Here is an 11,968-nt window from a genome sequence, read left to right as displayed (position 1 = left end):
AAAAAAAAAAAAAAATCTGCTGAAGTCATTAAAAACAAGGAAAGTCTGAAAACTGGCTCAGTCTTGAGGACCCCAAGGAAACATGACAATTCAATGTGATGTGGTATCCTTGTGAGGGATCATGGGACAGAAAATGAACACTGATTAAAAACTAAGGAAATCTGAATAAAATATGTACCTCAGGATGCACCATCCTCATGCAAGATGCCAACAAGGGAAGCAACTGGTTGTGGAGTATATGGGAGGTTCTATTTCACTGTAGCCTTTCTGTAAGTCCGAGAGTACTCGAAGAAAAAAAATTGATTTTTAAAAAGCCAGTACTTAGATAGGAGGCTATTAGCTTTGTTTTCTATCTGTCTTCATGTTATGTCATCCTCTGCTAGATAGCAAAGTAACTTGTTATCTCTTTCTTTATAAGAGTGGTCACTGCAGTAGATGGGCCTTGTACAGCCAGACAGAGTGTACACGGGCCCCCTGCATGCTGATTTTCTTCCTGTGGCTTTTCTCTGGCCCGTTAGGGTCGGTGGCCTTTCACTGGGGGTTGGCTGCCTTCCTGGGCAGGGCAGATCGCTCACTTTCCCAGCGCAATTCACAGCCCAAGGAAGGTCGTTGGCTAAGCAAAGTAGAATTTTAAAAGGACATGTCCTCATTAGAAGGATTGTTCACTGATTTTTTGAAAAGCATATTCTTTCATAAACATGTTTTACCCCTCTCAACAGTGATTTTTGGTTTCCCAAAACTATTTCAGGTTTTCCATCCCTTTAGCAGACTGGATGCCTGTGTTTCTTACACCACAGGTGACCCTGGTGGGTTGGTCCCTTACTGTTCTTAAGCAGACTCTTTTCCCTGGATTTAGTGATACTTAAGGATGATCTATCCTTAAACTTTTTCAGTTCTATGAACCAATAAAAATACCTTTCTCATCCAATCCAAAAATGGGCATTTGAGATGAATGTACACTTCTCAGAGGAAGAAATACAAAAGGCAAGCAAATATGTGAAAACATGCTCAACATCATTGGTCATTCAAGAAATGCAAATTAAAACAACACTGAGATTCCATCTAACCCCAGAAAGAATGGCCCCAAAAAAGTGAAATCTGAAAGTTACAGTAGATACTGGGAATACTTATTCAAAACAAAAGAGCTACTGAGTTGAGGAGAAGGACAGGAGAGGGAGTGGGGGAAAGAGATTTACCTATGTATGTAAGCAGGATGGTTTAGACAACTATAGTGTGTATTTCTGCTGTCTATGGAAAGGAGCAGATAATAATTTGTTTTGTCCCCTGGTTTCAATGGTTTGTACTTTTTCTCTTCTTAATTTTTTATACATTGCTTTCTATTTTTCTTCTTCCAATTTTACATCCATATATTTAGTAAGGTGAATAACTGGTTGGAAGATAACACTATGTATTACAACAAATACTGTGAAATGCATATTACTTTATTAAGTGAAATTCTGTATCACTTGTAATTTTTTGTGTTTTAATCCTAATTTGCACTCCCTTAAAAAAGAAAAAAAAACTTTCTCCAGAAATCAATATTTTCTGAGAATAATAGGTCAGTCAGAACTCTCCTAAAAACTTAGAACTGAGCTTGAGATTTCTATCTCAGAAGAGATTTGGCCCCTTGAAGTTGAGATGAAAACTCTCTGGAGCCCTGGCATAATTATCTTTAGCTTTGTTCATTTTCTCATTCTTGTAGCCAAACCTATCCTCATAGAACAAATTTGTTTCTAGCGAGCATAAAAACTAAGAGAGAAAGCTAACATATAATAGATGTGGCAAGTCTTGTGATTGATAACTGGCATTTATTATACCGATATTTCTGTCTTCTAAAATGAAAATTTCCCCAATAATATAAACATGGAATCTCTAGCTTCATTAAAGCCTTGATACCTTAAATACCAGTGTATGTATGATCAAATGCACTGATAGAGGATGCATTTACCTCGCTCATTCTAAATCATTCTACACCCTTTACTGTCATGGAAGTAGACTGTTTTTGGTCCAAGAGAGATTGCCTTCCTGGGGCCAGTGACCATTCATTGATCTGGTCTCTGATCTGCCTTTGGGAAATGATCTTCGCTCGATTTAGTCTGGTGTAAAGATAATCTACTCCTAGATTTTTTTCCTACATGACCCAATACCAATTTGTTTTTTGAAGCCAGTGTGAGCTGTGTCTCTGACACTAGTAACTGAAAGAGCCTTGTTCACTGTACTGATCAAAAGCACATGTCGATGTTATCATTGGTCTCACGTATTTCCTCTGTAAACTGTTCATCTCAGCTCCAAGGCTTATCCTATGTCCCCACTCCCCTGTTTCCTACCCCAAACCAACCTTCTGTCGTGTGTGTGTGTGTGTGTGCACGCATGTGTGTGTGTGTCTTTCAGCAGGGTTTAAAACACATCATTGATGTTGGTTTACGGCTGGTCAGGTTCAGTTAACAAATGGTGTTTCAAATGTTTGGTTAAAAATTCTTCTAATGTTCTCCATTTTTTGTTCTTCAAAGCAGAAAGTACTGTCAAAGTATGTCAAGGCATGACTCTTGGCATTTGATCAAAATGATAGCCCTTACTTTTAAAGAAAATATAGTTAATGTAGTATGTTATTTCAGTTAGCCCTTAACAAGCAATGGAAGTGCTATTTTCAATGATATGTTGAAAAACTCCAGGGGCTGGTGAGATGGCTCAGTGGTCTAAAGCACCTACTTAGAACAAGCTTAGTAAAGCACAGGGACCACGGTTCAATCCCCCAGCACCACATGCCAGCCAGCCCTGCCCCCTGGTGGGCTGAGCTGGCCCCCACACACGCACATAAATAAAAATAAAAATTAAAATTAAAATTAAAATTAAAAAGAAAAACTCCAGACTCAAAGTTAGAGACTCACAGATCTATGATAACTGCTATTAGTTATATAGGAGAATGATTCCGGTGTGCCAAACATCCTCCATGTCTTAACCATGTTACACATACTACACTTGCTATTGTAGCTATAGAAATGGAGACAAAATCAACATATCAATACTTGATGAAAAATACCTGTTCCTTATTATGCCTAAGATGTTTGAAATGCAGTGAGATAGTGAGGTTAAGATTGATAGCCCAAATCGTTTGATAATAACAATAAGCTTTTCTTCTGGATGGTTAACAACCTAAGTTTGCAGACCAAATTAGAGAAAAAGGAAGGATACAAGGAAAGCCAACATTTTGGCCCTAACCTTCTAAGGTCAATTAAGACTCAGGACATATGAGAACTTGTACTGTAACGTCATGTACCTCGGTAGTGTCCCAAATTTTCTGATCAAGAAGATTATGGGGCCAAAGAGGAAAGTGATCGATGACGTAGAGTGTGCCTAAGGAGAGTCACATGGGGAGAAGACACTCTCTCAGGCTTTCACAGAGAGCACATTGGCCAAGCAATGGCCGTGACTCATCCACATGGCTGTACTGATGAAGGTTCTACAATCTGAGGTACAGGATCTCAGGACAAATCCTGAGGGCATTTCATTGACCTTCTCAGACCAAAAAGCTACAACTCTTGTTGCATAGGTCCTGCTTTACCTTGGTCTTAACCATCCAGTAGAAAAGTATGAAGTCGAAATATAAGAAATAAAGCCATGCTGTTAAGTTGAGCTGTGGGGGACTCAGGTCAATAATTTCTGACATTGCCAGTTAAATATAAGACCCAATGCTATTATAGGCTACTGGACTCTTTTAGAATATTTTGCTGAGTTTACACACCTATAATATTCAATAACGGAACTTAGAAAAAATGGGGTATACCGATGAATGTCCATTTTGTATCTGTGTATTCAAAGAGGTTGGGATAGATATATAGTTGCATTCTCTTAATGAATAGAATGATTTGTTCTAATGGTGTTTGTAAATAGGATCACAAGTCCGCATCTTGTACAGCAATTAACCACTAAGAAGAATATATGCAGTGTATTATTTGTTGAAACTGTCCTTCCGATTTGATTTGAAACTGTCTCATTTCTATCTGTTTGTCAATAAAACTTTGGAAAAAAAAAAAGAAATGGAGACAAAAATGGCACAGAATATGTCATAGGTATGTGCTAGCCACATGTGTTAAGCAGCAAAATCAAAGCTTAAATTCTGACCCACGCACATGCCTATAACTCCAGCTACTCAGGAGGCTGAGCCAAGAGCATCCCAAGTCCAGGACCAGCCTAGGCAACTTAGAAAGACCCTATTTCAAAATACAATTGTAAAAGAAAAGCAGTGGGAGGGCTGAGAATATAGCTTAGTGGCTCAGTGTTTGCCTGGCACGGCCAAAGGCTTGGGTTCAATCTCCAGAACAGAGAGGGGAGTCAGCTAGCTGCTTGAGGGCACAACTCACTGTGGAGCACATGTTCAGCATCATATGACTTGGGGTTGATCCCTAGTATCACAGACATCAAATTAATTTATTAATTACTGTATCACCCAGTCTTGACATCTTTAATTTTAAACCATCCGACATTTAAAAGTATTACTATGTTTACCTTTGTGGAAATAATATTCTGCAAATAACATGGCATCTATTATAAAATATATGCTAGCATATTTCAAAAAATATATATATTCTTTAAAAGGTGTGGGGTTTTGTGTGTTTGTTTGAATACACGGGACTGAACTGAGGCCCTTTTCACTGAACTATAGCCACAGTCCTTATTTTTTATTTTTATTTTGAGACAGAGATTTGCTAAGTTGCCCAGCTTGGGCCTGAATGTATGCTCTCCTGCCTCATTCTCTCACAGTGTTAGGATTCCAGATATGCAGCACCACCCTCAACTTAGTGATTTTTCTTAAAAACCTACCATTATAAATAATATCTTCAGGTTAAAGCAATTTGACTTATAGTATCACTATATTTAAAGAATTATTCGCTGTTCTCCTCTACAGATTCAGGTCAAGAAAAATGGAGGGTGAATTTCGAGTAAAGATTTGGTAACATTGACAAATTCGAAGATTTTGATACTAACGTTGGGATTTCCAGCTTGTCTCATCATGACATTAGTCCTAATGTTAAGCAGGGGTCACCTTACAAAGACATGGAGTGATGCTGTGGATCTCACATAATGTGGAAAAAAGGTGGGAAGGTTGGGTCTGGTCTAATGGTTTACCTCAAGGAAGCTGAGAGGTTAACCCAGAGGGAGTTGAGTTTCCACTTAACTGATTAGATTATCTTTTTTTCCCTGTGGTACTGGGGATTAAACTCAGGATCTTGTGCTTATTCTACTGAGCTGTCTCCCTGGCCCTTAGATTATCTTTCTTGTTCTAGAAAAAATGGAAATTCTAGGAAGTGAGCTCAGTGTGAGTGAACAAAATAAAGAATACAAATATTTGCCACATTGGAGTTTCACATGAATATGTCTGATTATCATCACAGTAACAAGACAAAGAATATGGAAAATAAATCCTTATACAAGAAGTATACTGAGTTCATGTTTGGGCTGTCAAATGGCCATGAGTTAAAATGGGTATTCTGTTGAAGACAGAATTGCAGGGCTGGTGAGATGGCTCAGTGGTCTAAAGCACCTACTTAGAGCAAGCTTAGCAAAGCACAGGGACCGCGGTTCGGTCCCCCAGCACCACATGCCAGCCAGCCCCGCCCCCTGGTGGGCTGAGCTGGCCACACAAAATAAATAAATAAATAAAAATTAAAAAAAAAAAAAAAAAAAAAAGACAGAATTGCAATTCAAGATGAATTTTTGGTCTATAGGAATAAATTTAAAGATATTTACTTAAATGCTATTATCATGAGAATTTTATTCTTTTTTCTTGGGGAGGGGACTTGGGATCAAATTCAGGACCTCACATATTCTGGCCTACTGGTCTACCACTGAGTTGCACCTCCAGCCCAAAGATGCTATTTAAAAAAAAAAAACCTTAGTACTTGAACTAAAACAGTTGATATTATGGTGTAGGAAAGAAATTTTCTTAACCCTGCTAGCTCCTGCACTGGTATCATAGATATTATCCCACACAGTACTGGCCCCACATCTACAAAGACTCTGCACAGTTTATCCACTGCACAATATGAGCTAGTGCTATTCACTGTGTGGACCCTGTCCTAGGCGTTTTTTTCTGTTGCTTGCCTCTTAAAATTATTTCTTACTTTTGAATTCAACTTGATTATTCATGAGTGTTATTGTATATGATTTAAAAGTATTTTCCTTGTGAAATATTAAAGTGTAATTTTAATATTCTGCTTAGTTTCCCCTCTAACATTACAAGTATAACAAACATTAATATTTCTTCCTATGTTCATCACCACAATGGAAATGAATGAGGCGAAATATAATTATTAAGAATTTGAGAGGGTTGGGGGTATATAGCACTTAGATAGGCTCTAGGTTTGATTCTTGGTACACCTACCTTCTCCCCAACACACACATACATTCTGGGGGGACTCAACCCAGGGCCTTTGCACTGAGCTACATCCACATCATTTTTTACATTTTATTTTGAGTCAGTCTCACTAAGTTGCTAAGTCGTCCAAGCTGGACTTCAACTCACATTTCTACCGTCTGAGCCTTCCAGAGTGTTGAGATTATAGGTGTGCATCATCATGCCCAGTTCAGACTCATGAATTCAAAAAGTCATTTTGTGTAAAGTTATAAATGAAAGTATATCAAATACATTTTCCAAAGTTAGGATTACAGTATTTAATCTTGAATATTTTGCTTTTATTATGGAGTTATAAGGTTCACTGGCTCAGAAGGGATATACCATTCTTGTTGAGTGTTTCCAGCTAATGTACATACACACTGTTGTCTGTTTTTGTGGTACTAGAGATTGAACTCAGGGCTTTGAACTCACTTAGCTACATCTTCAGCACTTTTTTAAAAAGTATTTTGTACAAGATCTACAGAGTCTCACTACACAGATTGGACTCAGAGTGATCCTCTGTTTTCAGCCTCCCGAGTGCTGGGATTACAGGCGAGCTCCACTCTACCCAGTCTCAATCACCACCTCAGTGTGCCCCAGAGGCAGAGCCCAGCGCAGCATGCTAGGGATTGAACTCAGTTCCTGCACCTGCCTAAGCAGGCGCTTTAGTCCACTGAACTATCTGGACAGCCCCCTCAGCGCTTTTTATATTTTATTTTGAGATAAAATCTCCCTAAATTGGCTGAGCTACCTTTAAGCTTGTGATCTTCCTGCCTTCCTCACCAGAGTGATTAAGATTTGAGACAGGGTCTTGCTAAGCTGCCCTAGATGGGCTTGAATGTGTGAGCTCCTGCCTCAGTCTCCCAGAGCACTGGAGTGCAGATATGCACTACCAACGTCTGTTTAAAAATTAAGGTTATAAGCTATACCTTCAGGTTAAAACAATTTGATTTATAAGCTGGTGAGTTAGCTCGGCAGTATAAGCATCTGCTTGACAAGCGCAAGGTCCTGAGTTTGATCTCCAGTAAAAAAAAAATAAAAAATTATTTGTAGCATCAACATTGCTATTCTTTCCCACATCGTGCTTGGCTGTGTACTCTTTTAATATTCTTAAATATTGATCTATTTATTCATATAATTATTTGAGAAATTTTTTGTGGTTTTTTATACATAATTTTAGTAGCTTCAGCAGTCTCCATTACTTAGCATAGCATGTAGTTTATCATGATAAATATGTATATATTTAATCTGGTATAACTTCAACATATAAAGCATACAAAGGAAGTTTTACTTTAAGTTACATGTAGAGTGAAAGCAAATATTTAGAAAGGCACAAAATCTTTTAAGTGATAGGTCTCACTGGTATGACTGAAGTTTTGTGCTGATTATGTGTGATGGTGTCCTTCCTCAATATACGATCGCCTGTCATAGACAAGATTGAGAATATGAGACAGGCAGCCAGGTGTGGTGGCACAGATCTACAATTCCAGCACCTGCACTCTGGAGGCTGAGGCAGGCGGAGCTCAAGTTCAAGTTGTGCCTGGGCAATTTAGTGAGACCATATCTCAGAATTTTGAAAATTCTTTTTTGTTGTTGTTGATACAGGGACTCTCTACACAGCTCAGACTCACAGTGATCCTCTTGTCTTAGCCTCCACAGCACTGGGATTATAGGCGTATGCCACCATGCCTGGTTTGGCATGGCATGGCACGGCATGTGGTACTGGGGATTGAACTTGGGTTCTTGAGCTTTCCAGTAAGGTCCTTAGACTGCCAAGCTATCTCCCCAGTCTTTAAATATTTTTAAAGGTGCGAGCTATAGACTAGTGGTACAGTGCTCCTGGATCTTATCCCCAGTGTACCCCAAAAAACAAATCAACTGAAAGAAAGGGGAAGCATCTTCTTGGCCTTCCAAAGGCAAGGATTGAAACTGAAGTCAAAGAGCAAATTTTGCTAGAATATCAAGGTAGAAGGCAACAGGAACACACCCATAATTGTTGTGTAAAACATTATTCTCCCACATCAAGTGAAAACTAAGTGGGCTACTCCGTAAAGATGTCTAGCCCATACTGCGAATGTCCCGAGCTACTATGGTTATCTGGTTACCTGGTTACTAGACCAATACATCACCCAACTCAGTCTTCTGACAATCATGAGATCAGTCTCCATATTATGTTCAGTTCATTAATGAGGAAAATGAAAAAGAATTTTAAAAAGAAAGTAGCTAGAGATGAGACAGCATTTGAATAAGGGGCTTGCAAAGCAACAGCGATTCAAATACTTCCCACAAAGCACAGCACATTTGATTCTACATCTACAGTTTAGAGCCATGCATGCTGAATGTGTGAGAACCCCTGAGCTAACATAGCAGAAGGGAGCAAAAGAAAGCCCACTTACCTGGGCAGTCGAAAGAGTCTAGGGTACAGGTGACCGTGACTCCCTTGCATTGACAGGGAGCTGCAAAGTGTTAATTTACTGCTTCCTTCATGCTAAGCCTCTGTACATTTAATGTGTGTTGTGATTTTTTATTTTCATGTGGTTCTGAAGATTCGTGGAATCACATTGTGCAAGTGATTCAGTTGCAAAGTCTAAGTGCAAATTAAACTAAGATTACTGTGCCTAAATGTTTTAAATTCTCTTTCTGGACTCCAAGTTTGATTTTATCTAATTTCTATATAAAATTCTTCTCTACCCTTAGAAGCTGAGCTTTGATTGCACTGCCAATAATTACAGGGACCAGTAGGTTAAAAGGCCACCTTGTCCCCAGTGCAGGGACATCCCAGGGCCCACCTTCCTCTCTATACAAGTCATAGTGTAGGGCAGTGGTAGTGAACCTGTGGCACACGTGCCACAGTAGGCACACACAACCCTGTCTGTTGGCACTGAGCCAAGTTGCCCCAGCAGCCAAGCCCAAGTGAACAGTTGTTCTTTTTTAAACTAAAACCTCAGTATTCAGGTTTAATTACAGTGTTGGCACTTTGCAATAAGTAAGTAGGTTTGGGGTTGCAGGGTTTTTTGTTTTTTTTTTTTTTTGTTAATTTTATTGAGAAAGAAATAGCAATGAGACAATTTCAAAACAGGTTAATAGGACAGTTACAATCATTAATACATTGCATATTTTTGTCTTTGTAGTAGTCATTAATAGCACAAGATGCAGACATGATATCCTGTCCAAACACTATTAGTACAAATCTTTCTTCTCATTGAATTAAGAGAAAGTAGCTGTATGTCTATCCTAATATATATAACAAAATGGTCCTTTAATTATATCCCCCTTTTTTGTTTAGTTTTGTCAGAGATGGGGATTCCATTGCCATTTAAATATTGTAGGCACGGGAATTCATCAAAATAATCCAATATAGTCCAGTAGTCCATAATAGTAGTGCGTTATCCACAGGACTGGCAGTGTCAGAAGTTGTTGACTTGAGCCTTTTACAGCTCAGCATATTAATATGGCTTTTTATACCTAGTGGTTATACTTTTCTGCTGGATGGTTAAGACCATGGGGTTGCAGTTTGTCACTCGCTCTCTAAATGTTCACCGTCACCGGCCTAGGAAATGTCATTGAACCTGACTTGGGCCTGACCTGACAGCACCTGAGCAGTGTCATGAGATGAATGCAGCCTCAGTCACCACAGCTAGCCAAGGCCTTTGGGCCCCGGGAGAAGTACATGAATTTCCATCAGTCAGACTGAAACAGAGGTGTGCTTGTTTAAGTGTGTATCCTGGATGGAAAGTGGGGGCCTTCACATTGGGGGCTGCTATCAATGTGTCACCCATCATGTCAAATTCTGGTCCCTGATAGCCTCCAATGCCGTTCTCAGCCCCTGCCCGCATGGCACTATCCTCACCACACTGAGCAGTTCCTTCCCTATGGAGCGGTTCCAATCCTCTGCTGGTTTGGCCCTGCCTCATCTGCAACTCCTTCCTTCCACCCTGCTTTCTAGAACTGTTCTTTAATGTGCTCAAATGACTTCTTACAAATTATTCTTTCCTCATTTCCTGCCCCCCTATAAAGCATAGTGTCTTTTGTCTTCTCATTTAAGTCAGTGTCACTTGGTTAACTATGATTCAATGATTCACAGGAAGGGAGGAGGATGACAACAGGGACAAGGGACAACAGGGAGAGGGAAGGGAAGGAAGTGAGGGAGTGAGAGGGAGGGAGGAAGAGGCTGGGGAAGTACTTAAGACTTGGGGGGGAAGCTGTAGGAATAGTCTGTGAGGCAGGCTTTTCTAAAAATGGGTAAAGAGGTTGTTCGCAGGGGCTGGGGGTGTTGTTTACCTGGTATGCATCAAGTTTGAGGTTCAAACACTGTTACTACATGATTATTTTTCAAGCTGTAACTCCTTACCATTCAGGAGTCCATAAAAACCTCCTCTAAAATATCTGAAATCACACACAGTTCAAGATTACAAAACCTGACCTCAAGGTTCTCTTTCGACTTGCTCCCACACCCGGTCAGTTACAAATCTCTTTCACTTCTCATGAGAACCTCCACTCCACACAGTGTGAACCTTCACCCCAGGCTCATGACACCAAGAGCTTTCTGCTCCACACTGCGCTGCCTTGCATCCAAAAGTGCCCCACATTCTTCAGCTAGGAAGCCCACTCCACTCTCCAGCTCCAGGAATGGCGGCAAGAGGACTTCCCCCAGCAGAGAATGTAGAAACTCAAGGATTCCTCATCCACTCACCCAGCAGACATTTGCTGAGTTGTGCTGAAGGCAAGGGGCTTCCCAGGAGCTGCCAATCTACTCAGGCTAGAGATAGGAATCAGTTTTATTTTTCCCCCTCCTCTATTCTCCCCCAAACCACTATTTCTTATCTTATTTCCTTTGCTGGTCTCAATCTTAATCTTTTGCAACAAGTTTTGAAAGACCTCTTTAAGACATTATTTCTGCCACTATTGTTTCCTCCTCTGAGGAATCCAGACTGCCTGCCATGAAACCCAGCCTTCATTTCTTATTTGCAAAGTCATTGAATGCCCTTGAGCCTCAAGTTTCTTCCTCTTTAACACAGAGATAACAAGAGTACCTATCTCAGGGGTAACCCTGAGAACTGAGAGACTACCACATAAAATGTTGATGTTCTATTGGTGGCAAGCAGACAGGTTCAGTGGCTGATGTACAGCCATGCTTGGAACCCCACGCTATGCTGTCACAGGACAAAAATGGAGCAATAGCACTAAAGCAAGGGTGTTCTCACAGTCAGGATCTGGAGAGGCAGATGTGAGCTCCAGCTGTCATTTCTATGTGACATTTTCTCTCTCAGATGAGGAGCCATGAAAGTTTATGCAAATAGCGCGAGACCAGGAGATCCTGATGGCTTCCTTTAGCCTGCTTCTTGCTGCTAAGCATCTCCACAGCAAAGCCCTCCTCTGAGGGTAGTGTCTCACCAAGATCGGCAATGCATCATCTACTGTTAGCACTGCACAGTGCTGACAAGCTGTGCACACTACCTCTACATTCTCCAGGCCTACAGCTGCAAAGCAACACTCTTAGCCATGCTTCAAGGCTGTGGCACAGGAGTGAGCACTGAGCAAGTGTCTTTCTTTCTTTTTTCTTTTTTCTTTTTT

At 40.2% G+C, this 11,968-nt stretch overlaps 1 pseudogene; it reads right to left on the bottom strand.

Annotated features, from left to right (window-relative positions):
* Positions 1–10,230, bottom strand: part of LOC111818561 — a 13,622-nt pseudogene extending 3,392 nt beyond the window's left edge.
* Positions 10,231–11,968: the final 1,738 nt, after the last annotated feature.

This window comes from Octodon degus, unplaced genomic scaffold (assembly GCF_000260255.1).
Source record: "Octodon degus isolate 3935 unplaced genomic scaffold, OctDeg1.0 scaffold00095, whole genome shotgun sequence".
Lineage (NCBI taxonomy): Eukaryota > Metazoa > Chordata > Mammalia > Rodentia > Octodontidae > Octodon > Octodon degus.
The sequence above is the reverse complement of the archived record's forward strand: the minus strand, read 5'-3'. Positions and strand labels throughout refer to the sequence as shown.